Source organism: Lissotriton helveticus, chromosome 3_1, assembly GCF_964261635.1.
Source record: "Lissotriton helveticus chromosome 3_1, aLisHel1.1, whole genome shotgun sequence".
NCBI classification, from domain to species: Eukaryota; Metazoa; Chordata; class Amphibia; order Caudata; family Salamandridae; genus Lissotriton; species Lissotriton helveticus.
In genome coordinates this window covers 100016721-100029741 of record NC_136061.1, presented here as the reverse complement: position 1 = coordinate 100029741, position 13021 = coordinate 100016721, and positions in this window count along the sequence as shown.

Here is a 13021-nt window from a genome sequence, read left to right as displayed (position 1 = left end):
CAGCAACAAAAACGGTCACTCTCGGCCTTGCCCCACTTACATGAGTGGAAAGGTTAAATCGACCATCGACTTCACAATCGTAAGCGCGAGCATGATAAAATCTATAGTGGAATATTTAATAATTCCGCGCCTGGAAAGTGATCATTTCCCACAAATAATATGGATGACTATCACAGTTCCAAGAGCAGAAACACTACGTAACCGTAAGAAAATAAAAGGGAGGGGAGGAGAAACAAAGAAAATCATTACTACAGCTAGTAAATTTGTGACAAATATAGGGAGCCTTGAAAACGGAGATCCTGTAAATAACTGGGAAAATTTATTGGAGGAACTAAAGGAAAAACACTCAGTCCAGCCTGGGGTGACTAGAGATGGAAATGGAAAGCCAGCACCATGGTTCAACGCAGAATTAAAACTAGAAAAGAGAAAATTAGCCAGGGTACAAAGATCGGCTGCCAAGGGTTCCAACTCATACAATACAGACATCAGAAGCATGAGAAAAATATATCGGAACAAACTATGGACGGCGAAGGTACAACACAAAGTACGGACCTGGGAAAAACTACTGATTACAAGTAAAAAAGCATCCTCCAGAGAGTTCAGGGCCATCATTAATGAAATAAATTCAGGAGCAATACTGAAACAGGACCCTGGAATCAGCGACAAGGCCTGAGGGAACCACGTGAAGTCCCTCTACTTAAAAAAGGAACCACACAGAAATAAAAAGAAACAAGGTCCCTCCAACGACATCGAAGATGACAGTTTTAAATGTATACTGGTCACTCCAAGATTGCACGACAACACAAACCTAGAAACAAATGCCATTTATCAAGACGTTTTGACCACCCGTGCCCAAATAAAAACGCTGATTCAAAAATTAAAGCCAGAGGGGGCACCAGGACCAAATGGTCTTCCAACAGCAGTTTACAAAACAAATGAAGACTTTTGGGCCGAACACTTAACAGTGCTATTTAATCATATCTTCACAAATGGAAACCTTCCGGCCACATGGAAAGGAAACATTATCCACCCAATCCATAAGAAAGGGGACCGAAAAAATCCAGGGAATTATCGACTGATCTCCTTAATGGACATCGAAGCCAAGCTGTACACTTCGTGCCTACTGGAAGAGCTGCAGGACTGGGAAAAATCAACCAACATCATCCCTATGTTCCAAAGTGGTTTCAGACTAGGGATGGGGACAACCACAAACTTGACCACCTTGGGCCTGCTAATGGAAAACGCCAAAAAAAAGAAACAACAACTATACGGATGTTTCGTCGACATAAAATCAGCCTTCGACCACATAAGTAGGTGAAGGCTTTGGAGCAAGTTAAGAAAGTGGTAACGTTCTTGTTCCAATTATGCAGTACGCCGATGACATCGTACTACTAAGCAAAACCCCAACAGGTTTGCAAAGCTTAGTAAACACGTTATCGTCCTACCTAGCACAAGAAAACTTGGAACTGAATAAAGAAAAAACAAAAGTGCTCCGGCTTGTGGAGGGGAAGAAACTGAACTTCAGATGGTCAAATAACAACTCAGTCCTTGAAGAGCAGGTCTCATAAATACCTGGGGATGACCATCCTGCAGGGCAACATACAAAAAAGGCACATTCTGGTACTAAGAGGGAAGGCGCAATCATTATTTTACGCATATAGGCAACTGCAAAAAACAGTGGGCGGCCCAAATTATACGCACTTACCTAAAGTAATGGCCGCACAAATTATACCTACTTTATCATACGGGCTAACCCCATGGTTAGGAGAGGAATCAACAATCTTAAACAATTTACAAAACAAAATAAATACGGCAGTGTTCAATCTGCCACACTCAGCTGCGCCAGCCCAAGTTCGCTTAGAATTTGGCCTGCAGAACCAAGAAATCCGGTCGATGTCCACGTTTGCAAAACTGTGTCACAAGCTCCGTTCCGCCCCAAGTGAGTCAATGGACAACATCTGCTGGAAGGAAATAAACTATCAGGAAGACCAGCCCAACACCACTCAATGGGGAAAATATCTTAGTGCGTGTTTGACCTCACTGACCCTGCAGGAAGTATGGAAAAATAAAATCGACCAGGTGCACTTCTGTAAAACAGTAAATGGACTAGCAAAAAGGATTTCCTTGCTAAAAGACAAAACAACCTTAACCAAATGGCGACATGCTTGGACAGTAGTTAACTCATATACCAACCAAAAACCGCAAGGATATCTAGCTTTGCACTACAGCCAACATCTAAAAAAAGCTTTTATAGCGTACCGAATAGGGCATGCATCACTCAAAAGATTTAAGGCCCTCTTGGAAACAACAAACAGAAAGTTCCAACTGCAGACTATGCGGATACCAGAAGGAAACACTGATGCACTTGTTATGTGCATTTCCGGCCCTACTGGCTTTAAGAAGAAGGCATCTACGGGCAATTTTCATCACACTAAAGATCCGCACCTGTAGACAAGCGGTGATAAGTTGGCTAGGAGGTGCCTCATCTATTCTGTCATGCCGGGGAGTCAGATTTATGGCCAAGGTAACAAAACTGATACAAGAAACCGAACAGACAAAGACACCTACCACCTAGTACAAATAGAGGTCTAGGGAAAGAAGAACGTGGTGGTAGAAATGTCCTTTAGCAAAAAACCTCGCGATGGAAATATACATTGTGTTTTTAACGAAAGAAATATGTCCAGAGAGGTTCTTTTCTGGGACAGAACATTTTGCTTTTTTTATCATCCTGAAAATAGGTTATTTTACTTTTATCTTCTTCTCTCTCTTTTTTTATTAATCAAACAATAAATAATGATGATGATGATGGTGGTGGCAAGTGCTGCATCCGATGTTGTGACGCCTCGAAAAAACATGTCATATTTTTAGTTGCCATACACCACCCCCTACTTCGTCTCGTAATAGAAGAGAAAATGTTAAACAATTTTTAATTATTGGGACTGAAAAGAAGTCACGGTTTTGGGGAGGGTGTTAACATGTATGCTTAGCCATAACATGCAACTCCTTTTGGCATAACTGATGAATGCTTGCTCTTTAACGTGCAACATTTTTATAATTGCGAACAGAACCATCTACTCCTCATCACCACCAGGAGGACTTGAAGTTCCAACAAGGTGAGGGCTCCCGAGTCCCACACAGTTACTTCTGACTGAGGTATGTGGAAAGTCCAACTGCACCTATCATCAGAATGTCCTATTTCTCTTGTCCATACTTCTGTATGTGCAAAATAGTCCCTGAAACACTAGCGGTATGGTATGTGCTACTATCAAATCAAAAAGCCAACTACAAGCTCATTCTTGGTGGACATTGACATTTTGCTGTTGGAAATTGTCAAAACACTAACATTAAGACGACTGGAATAGACAGCAAGGGCAACCCAGAGGACTGCACTGAGTGCCTCTAGAGCTATTGCTGGATCAGAGTTTTGTTTAACACCGTTTGCCGACTGGGCAAGCTTAGCTACCTACACAGACCGACTCAGAAATAATAGTAAATAGTAGTATCACAGAGAATTATGGTAGAGAGGCAGGATAAGAAAGTAGAAACAGTCTACAAGAAGATCAAAGACTATTTTGTAAAAATAGAATTAGAAAACAGTTTGGAATGAATAGGAGCTGTAAAAGTTAGGGAAGTATAATTATATTAACAACAGAACAACTTACTGGGGCCAGCAGAAGAGCCTGCAGAGGACTGTTCCTGCCCACTCTGTTCCGCCAGAGTCTGGGGTGTTGCTGTCTTCTTGCCCCTGGGAGGTGCTGATGATCATGAAATAAACACACACATGGATGATTGTTTTTTGGAAATATTTGATTTCTTTGACCACAATCAAAAATTATCTTGGGGAAACAAATTAGCAACAATTGCACTACATGTATTGACCTATCTGATCTGGTCAACTAGGAGGATACTAGTACAGTATTGCTGGATTCGCAGACCGTCTACTTGGAAAGTTATGTAAATCCCTAACTAAACCAACAGCAAAAAGGTTCTACTATGACTGCCAGCACTCAGCAGCATGCGACGTGACAGACACAGTCTGTCATCATGATTGCAGACCACTAAAAATGTCCTACTACTAATAACAAGTCATAATATACTCAACCTATCAATCCATCACTATCTCTTCTTCTTAGTGGCAGCAGGAGTACAAAGGAAGGACTATACTTGAGTCTCTAGTCTCTTTAGCATTACGCAGTTCTGTAAAGTACTACACTCATACATATTCTCAGGCCAAATGAGCACAAAGTTGCCAACAAGAAAGCATAGTAGCAACGCCACTGAGGAGGCGAGCACCTGCAATCACAGAAGCAATTCAAACACTATTTTACCTGCAATGTAATCGAATAGGCAGTATTCTTGCTCTTTGGGAAAAGCATATATTAGCAATATAACACAGAGCAGAAAAATACAAAGTAGTTATTAAATAGCTACTCACCAAGGCCAGGGATCTCCACACCTAGCAGGTGGAGCAGGTCCTGCTCCCGGTCGAGGACGTCGGCCCACCGGTGCGTCGCTTGGTCATAGGTGCGCCGGACCCCCAACTCCCTCCGCATGGCCCGGCACACCTTATCCCACCGCTGCTGATGCTCCAGGAGGCCATACCCTTGACCGGGCCTGCCCCCTGCTGCCACGGTCTTAGGGCGGTGGCGCAGAACAAAAACTATAATGGCGGGCACCTGAACCGCGGTAAAAACCTCCCTGGCCACTACATCCACTCCCCTCAATCGCCCGCAAGGGAGCCGGCTACGGGGTGCGGGACCCTTTCCCTTGGACTTGCCGGCTCCCTTTGCCATGGTCCTGGCCAAAAGAAGAAAATAATAGGGGAAAAAAAATAAAAATAAAAGAGAGAGCAAAACAAAAAAAGTAGTTATTAAAGTAACAAAAAGTTGAAAAAAAACCAAAATATAGATCTAGACAAATCGAGAGATAGATAATCAGCACAAAAGAGCGAAAAAAGTTCAAAGAAACAAAGGATTGCAAAGATTAAAAGAGGATAGAAAAGCCAGGCCCAGAACCATGTGGTACAAAAGGAGGTAGTGATGGACGGAGCATCTGAACCAATCGATTACTCACACTCAGTCAACAGATCTGGGTTTAATCCATCAGCGTTCTTTAGCCCACTCTGCCACCCCAGTTCAGAACCATAGCAATGAATGAAAAACAAAATGGCCGCGCCCATTGAGGAGCGCGTGGGTAAGTTTGCGCGATATTTCCCCCTCGTGCACGCAAAAATACACGCAAACTCGTAATAGCGCGCCGCACACAACGCGATATTGCCATTAGCGCCCGGAAACGGAAATACGCAACGCGCACAAGTTGGCCGCGCCCATGTACGACCGCATGGGTAACTTCGCGGTCGGTGCACTGGGATAGAGGACCCCATCCCCATACTTAAGCAATCCCTAATCACCTCACGATTAAAGTTAGCCTCCTCGGTAGCCCAAACCTTGTGCCACAGTAAAATAGGTTAAATTTTAGCCTGATCTGCTATTTAAGTCAGCCCAAGTTCGGAGTGACAAGCAAAGTTCGCCGTGCTCAAAGGGACGGCCAGTAGATACTTTGTAAATGCATTTTCTATTAGTTGGATGGGGTTCACGTCTGTGTAGTCCCAGATGCCTGCTCCATACATAGCTGTGGATAGGCACTTAGCTTTATATATCAGTATTAGTTCTGGGACTGGTCTTCTACCTAGCCTTCTAGCAACATTAGTCAACGCACCAATCGTCCTAACAAACATCAATTTTCTTGCCTTCACAGCAGGTCGCCAGGTCCCTAAGTAATCAAATTGAATTCCAAGGTTTGGGAAGCTAATAATACAGTCTACTTTTGTATTATCAATAAAAATGTTACAGCAACTTGTGCTATTTTTACCACATATCATAATATATGTTTTTGTAGTATTTACTTTCAAACCCCTTGCACCCATAAATAATGTAAAACTCGTTAAAACTCTCTGCAGGCCTAATTGGGTACGCGCCATTAAAATCGCATCATCCGCGTACAACAATGCCGGCACAGGTTGTTTATTAATGAAAGGGATGTCCGGACACCTTTCAGCTAAAAAATGTCTCAAGTCATTTATGTACAAACTAAAAAGTAAGGGGGCGAGCACACAGGCCTGCCTTACACCATTACTGATGGGAAATTTGGCTGTGCATTCGAACTGCCTACCATAGCAAACTCTAGCACCAGCATCCTTATAATAGTGTCAAATGTGGTGCTTAAATTCATGAAGGTGAAGTGGAGATCACCCTGCTTGGCCATTGTATTTTTATGGATATTCATGTGCAAATTGAGACATTCATCGACAGTCCCCAAGCCGGACCAAAACCCTTATTGGACATCCAATAAAACACTATTTTCAAAGGCCCAATTCATTAGTGTGTTTGAAACAACTCTGCCTCAGATCTTAACCATATAAGAGATTGGTGAAATAGGTCGACAACACTTAAGGTCAGCAGGATTCCCCTTTTTAAAAACAGGAACTATCACTGAATGAGACTATAGCTGAGGAATGGAATGCTTAGAAATCGCATTGAGATATAGTGTGATCACAGGAGACTAAAGTGCTGGATTAGATTTGAAAACATATAAGGTAACTCCTTCAGGGCCAGGTGCCTTGTTTGAGGGAAGCACCTGAATAGCCTCACACACGTCTTCATACAAAATAGGAACAATTGGATCATCAGGGCCCAGAAAGGTATGGCGTATACTCACTAGGGACTCAAATTTAATTCATACCCAGGATGAGGACGAATTTCTAGAATCTGGCAATATATTTTGGTCTGTTAAACACCAATACCAGCCAACGAGACCAAATATCGACCACGCTGGCCAAGGGTTCGTAAATGCCCTAGAGTTTCTCGGGCTAAGAGTGATGAATGGTCGGACTCCTGACGATTTCCCCCCTAAGTTTACATTCCATGGGGGAAAAACAAGATGAAGATTCGACTACACAGCAATCTCAGTTTCACTGCTACCATACTTTTCCCACTTTTCGATAGAATTTACAACTAAGAGCGACCACTCATATCAGCTGATCCATTTTAGGCTACAAACTAGCAAACATCAGGTAAACGCAACAGTAGTGCGCAACATATACACAGTTGACTTAAAACACCTAAAATGGTCACACGATTCAATTGAAGCCCTACAGTCAAAAATAAAAGAAAAGCTAATTACAAGTAACGCCGGGGCCCAGAATAAAATACAAGCGTGGGAAAACTTCACTGCGGATCTAACAACATTAATGTCGCCTGGGAAAAAAAAGATAAACAATCTCAGCCAAACAAAGGCCCGGGGAAAAACATCTACAGCACGGCTGCGAACTTTGAAACGTAACTTTAAAAAATCCATAAGGATGTTAAAAAGAACAGCCCCTGATACAGTTGCATGGGACAGGGCAAGGCAGCTCAGAAGATGCTATAAAAAAGACCTCTGGGATGAGAAAAGAAAGAGCAACGACAAATTCTGGGCAGAACTCCTCTGCAGCTCAAAGAAAACCAACTCTAAACAGTTCTGGATAATTATAAACAATTTGAATCGGCCAGCCAAAGCTTTATCCTCAAATATACAAGAATCGGAGTGGGCGGAATTTTTAACCATGAGGTTTTCAGAAACATTCTATCAAGAAAGAAGTAAAAGAAACTCCTACGATCCAGTAGTGGGAAATGATAATCGCAAAGGGGCCATAGAAACTATCATCCCAGAAGACGCCTTTACTCAACTAAAAAAAGACCCGACAGATGTCGAAATAAACCCAATAGAGGGAAACACCTCTTTGACATCACCAACGAACTACATGTCCCCCTCAAGTGAAGGAGTCATACGCATATTCAAGAAAGGCAGAAACGACGGTGCGCCAGGCCCCAACGGCATCCCCCAAGCAGTTTTTAAACATGACATCTCGTTTTGGGGCAATTACCCCTCTAATCTTTACCAAGAAATAGAGAATATAAATACAATACCAGAAAATTGGAAAGGTTCGATTCTGACTCTAATATTTAAAGGAGGTGACAGAGCAAATGCAGCTCACTACAGGTTGATAGCCATGCTGGACATAGAGGCGAAATACTACGCCACCCGGGTGCTAGAAGACCTTAAGGCATGGTCTGACAATCTTAACCTCATCCCAGCTAACCAGACGGGTTTCAAGCAAGGCCTGGGGACGACGACGAACATCAAAGGTCTATCACTAATTGCGAACAAGTGCAAGCACAGGAAATCACATCTTTACCTCTGCTTCGTAGACCTAAAAGCAGCCTTTGATAGTGTCGATCGCCACCTCCTGTGGAAAAAGCTGCGAGCCTGGGACATCCCTGACAGGGTATTAAAAGGCCTATTGCTATTTTACTCAAATACCTGGCTAAGGCTCAAGATAGGTGATGGGTCCAGACTATCGAGGAAACTGCCGACCACCAGAGGCTTAAAACAAGGGTGCGTCCTGGCCCCACACCTTTTCAATCTGTTTCTATCAAAGGCTGGACAGTATTAACTCCCATCCACCAAAGCTTGGTGAATTGAGGCTCTCGCATCTTTCATATGCGGACGACGTGGTGTTAATGAGCCAAACAAAGATCGGTCTACAAAGATGCCTTAACGAAATGTCATCTTATATCTCAGAAAATAAACTTGAAATTAACACATGCAAAACTAAAACTATGGTGATTGGTAGCAAAAAGCAAAGAAACAGACAATTTGGCTTAATGGAACTCAGCTAGAGGAGGTATAAAAATACAAATACCTAGGCCTCTACATTGACAACTCTAAAAACCACACTGAGCAAAAAAAGTATATGTCTCAAAGAACAAGTGCCTTAACATTTGCCTTCAGTCTACTGGCTAAGAAGCTGAAGGGTCCCTCCTATAAACCCTTGCTCGCTGTAATGAAGGCAAAAATCCTGCCAACGCTAGCATACGCCAGCGCTGCCTTCCACAGTGAGGATGGAGAGCTCATAAATAAACTAATAGCTTCCATCTACAAAAAAGTATTCCACATACAAAGGTCGGGCTCTCCAGCCCAGGTCCGCCTTGAATTTTGTCTAATAAATGAAGAAATAGGAAGAATGTACGCGACTGTGAAAACCTGGTATCGCCTGAAACTAAATGCAGCCACATCAAAAATTTACGAAGCCCTTCGGTGTGAATTAAATGAGGATAAAACTTCTCCTTTTAATCAATACCCCTGCAAATCCCTCTCCACTACATGCACAATGGAATTATGGAACAAAAATGTGCAGTACCAATCTTTTAAGCAAGCTGTAAATAAGGCGTCAAAAATCCATTCATCTCTATTGGATAAAAATACTTTTAGATCAAGGTCGCACGCCTGGATGGTGTTAAACCACTATAAGTCCCTTGCACCGGCGGCATACCTGAGCAAAACATTTTCAATTAATGTAAAAACGCAACTTATGACACTACGTTTTGGAACTTTACCATCCTTGGCTGACCTGCCCGCCTGGTTGCATACAGGCCCCAAATCATCCCGGCTGTGCAACTTCTACAAAGAAGATTTTTTCCACGTAATCTGCACATGCAAGAAACTACAGGAGGAGTGAGCGATCTTCTTAAAAAAATGCTTCAATGATAGGGGTATAAGATCTTGCAGAGCTGCAATAATGGCGTGCCTAAACCCCTCTGATCCCCCATAGAATGGCAGACTGATTACATTTCTCAAAGCGTTTACAAAGCTGTGCTAAAAGGTTCGGAAGCATGGCCAAATGAGGGCCAACTCACGGCACAGACTTTTCTCTTTTTTTGTTGTTACTACTAACAATGGACATTTTAGACGCCCTATGTAGAGACGAAGTGACTGTATATTTAAATTCATGTCTTTTTAACCTTTTTTATAATACTGATTTTTATCCACTTTTTGGTTCTTGTTTTAAAATTGTTATGGTTTTAATTAACTAAACAATAAACATTACTTACTTACTTACTTACTTACTGGTATGGCGTATGAGAGTAGAGTTAGGCTTAGTATAAATGTCCTCAAAGTATTTGACCCAGAGATCAGGTGGAATTGTACAGAGCAAACCTGGATCAACTACAGGCTTCCAGATAGGACTTGCTGTAACGCTGCTGCACTGGAAACGCTGCTTGTGAATACTTCTTTCACATTTTAAAAATTTTTATTGCGATATTTGCACAATCGTTTTTTACTTATTGACTCTGCTGTTCAAAATTGTTTAAAATTGCTGTGATTCCCCCTGACGGCATTCCTGCACTTTAAAAAACTTTAAACATCACTCACCACTTTGGTGAGACTCGCTCTGTGTCCGCCCCGACCGCCATCTTGAGTGAGGGACCAGGGCCTGAGACGCTCCCAGATGCCATCTTGGGTAGCGTACTAGTGTATTTGTGGCACTCACCATATCCTACTTAAGGGCTTAGGAGGCAGGCACGCCACTCGTACTTGCTGTAACGCTGCTGCACCGGAAACGCTGCTCGTGAATACTTCTTTCACATTTGAAAAATTTTAATTGCGATTTTTGCACAATCGTTTTTTACTTATTGACTCTGCTTTTCAAAATTGTTTAAAATTGCTGTGATTCCCCCTGCCCGCATTCCTGCACTTTAAAAAACTTTAAACATCACTCACCACTTTGGTGAGACTCGCTCTGTGTCTGCCCCCGACCGCCATCTTGAGTGAGGGACCAGGGCCTGAGACGCTCCCAGACGCCATCTTGGGTAGCGTGCTAGTGTATTTGTGGCACTCACCATATCCTACTTAAGGGCTTAGGAGGCAGGCGCGCCACTCGTACTTGCTGTAACGCTGCTGCACCGTAAACGCTGCTCGTGAATACTTCTTTCACATTTTAAAAATTTTTATTGCGATATTTGCACAATCGTTTTTTACTTATTGACTCTGCTGCTCAAAATTGTTTACAATTGCTGTGATTCCCCCTGACCGCATTCCTGCACTTTAAAAAACTTTAAAGATCACTCACCACTTTGGTGAGACTCGCGCTGTGTCTGCCCCCGACCGCCATCTTGGGTGAGGGAACAGGGCCTGAGACGCTCCCAGACGCCATCTTGGGTAGCGTGCTAGTGTATTTGTGGCACTCACCATATCCTACTTAAGGGCTTAGGAGGCAGGCACGCCACTCGTACTTGCTGTAACGCTGCTGCACCGGAAACGCTGCTCGTGAATACTTCTTTCACATTTGAAAAATTTTAATTGCGATTTTTGCACAATCGTTTTTTACTTATTGACTCTGCGGCTCAAAATTGTTTAAAATTGCTGTGATTCCCCCTGACCGCATTCCTGCACTTTATTTGTGATGTTTAAAAAACTTTAAACATCACTCACCACTTTGGTGAGACTCGCTCTGTGTCTGCCCCCGACCGCCATCTTGGGTGAGGGAACAGGGCCTGAGACGCTCCCAGACGCCATCTTGGGTAGCGTGCTAGTGACAATCACCATATCCTACTTAAACATCCCAGAATGCAGGCACGCAGCGATTGCGCGCAGCGTGCGTGCCGGAGGTGCGCCAGAGGTAAGCCCGTCTACGCCCGTCCACGCCAGGACGGGCCTAGGGGCTACCGACCTTGCTTCGGCCTCAGCTGTCCCTCCTCACCACTATACTGCTATCATCTATACTGGGGAAGAGTTAAAACGGCTTAGACACCTTCCATCTGCACAGTGCTCTACTTGTATATTGCCGATTCATAATTTCTCTTGTACTCATTGTGGTTTCTCCCTGGGCCGGATGTCTGTGTGTAACCAAATGAAATCATTTCATATACGAGGTAAATCCAGGGGTAGATCAAGGGGTCTCAAATCTCCTTCTCTCTGTCATACACTCCAGTTTTGGAGTATAAATTGCAGGTCACTTCCGAAACACAAGAGTAAAATTTATGATTTTTTAGCTGATGAAAAACCGGATGCCATGTTCCTTATGGAACCCTTGCTTCATGAGAGCTCGGGACCAGATATTGTCATGGCGATTCCCGATGGTTACGTAATCGTTAGGAAAGACAGAATCATAGGCAAAGGAGGGGTATTGCGATAATTTTTAAATCTAACTATTCATGTACCTTTGATACCTTCCCTTTGCCCGGATGTGAAGCTGGACACTTCAAGCTTGCCATTAGCCCCCAGTTCACCTTGTCAGGTCTTCTAATCTACCATCCCCCTGGGAATTCTAATGCCTGGACGACGTCTTTTGCAGACACCATCGCTCCTCTATCCTTGAAGGCTGCCAATTTTAGCATCTTTGGCGACCTGAACCTTCATTTGTACGATGCCCAATGCAGTGTTAGTAAACTGTTTTTATCTGAGCTAGAAGCTCTTAACATTTTGTTACGTAATTCAGGACCAACACACTCTGCAGGGCATTTATTGGACCCCGTTCTTTCTAATCTCTTATTAGAATGTTCCCCTTCCGCATGTCCTTTGGAATGGTCGGACCACTATGCTGTACATTTTACCCTATCCCGGACCAAAATCCTGACCAGCGACAATAGTAGTAAGGATGTGCTCATACGCCGGTGGAGCAAGCTTGATATAACCGATTTTAATAAACATTTGATGGACACCCTCCCTAATACTGATACGTCTTTATCTATGTTGAATACTGAAGTATCCAAATGGTTGAGCACTGCCGTCAAAAAACTCCTCCCCCTAACTTCCAAGTACTCCGCACCTCACCGACCCCCTGCACCGTGGTTTTCTGAGGATTTAAAGCGCATGAGATCCAACTGTAAGACCTTTGAAAGGAAATGGAGACGTTCTTACTCCACTTCTCGTAAAGCGGCCTATAAGGAAGCCCTTAGAAATTACCATAACCACTGTAAAAGGGCCAGAGCGGCCTATGTTGCTAATACGGTTACTAATGCTCAAAATTGTCCTCGCACTCTTTTTTCTGTTGTGAAAAAATTAACAGGAGCGGATCTGGTACCGGTTTCCCCTAGCCTAGACAAGACTCAATGTAATTTAATTGCCAAATTTTTTATTACAAAAGTAGAACGTATCTACGACTCACTGAGTCCCTCTACATCTGTTGATGTGCTGCTGC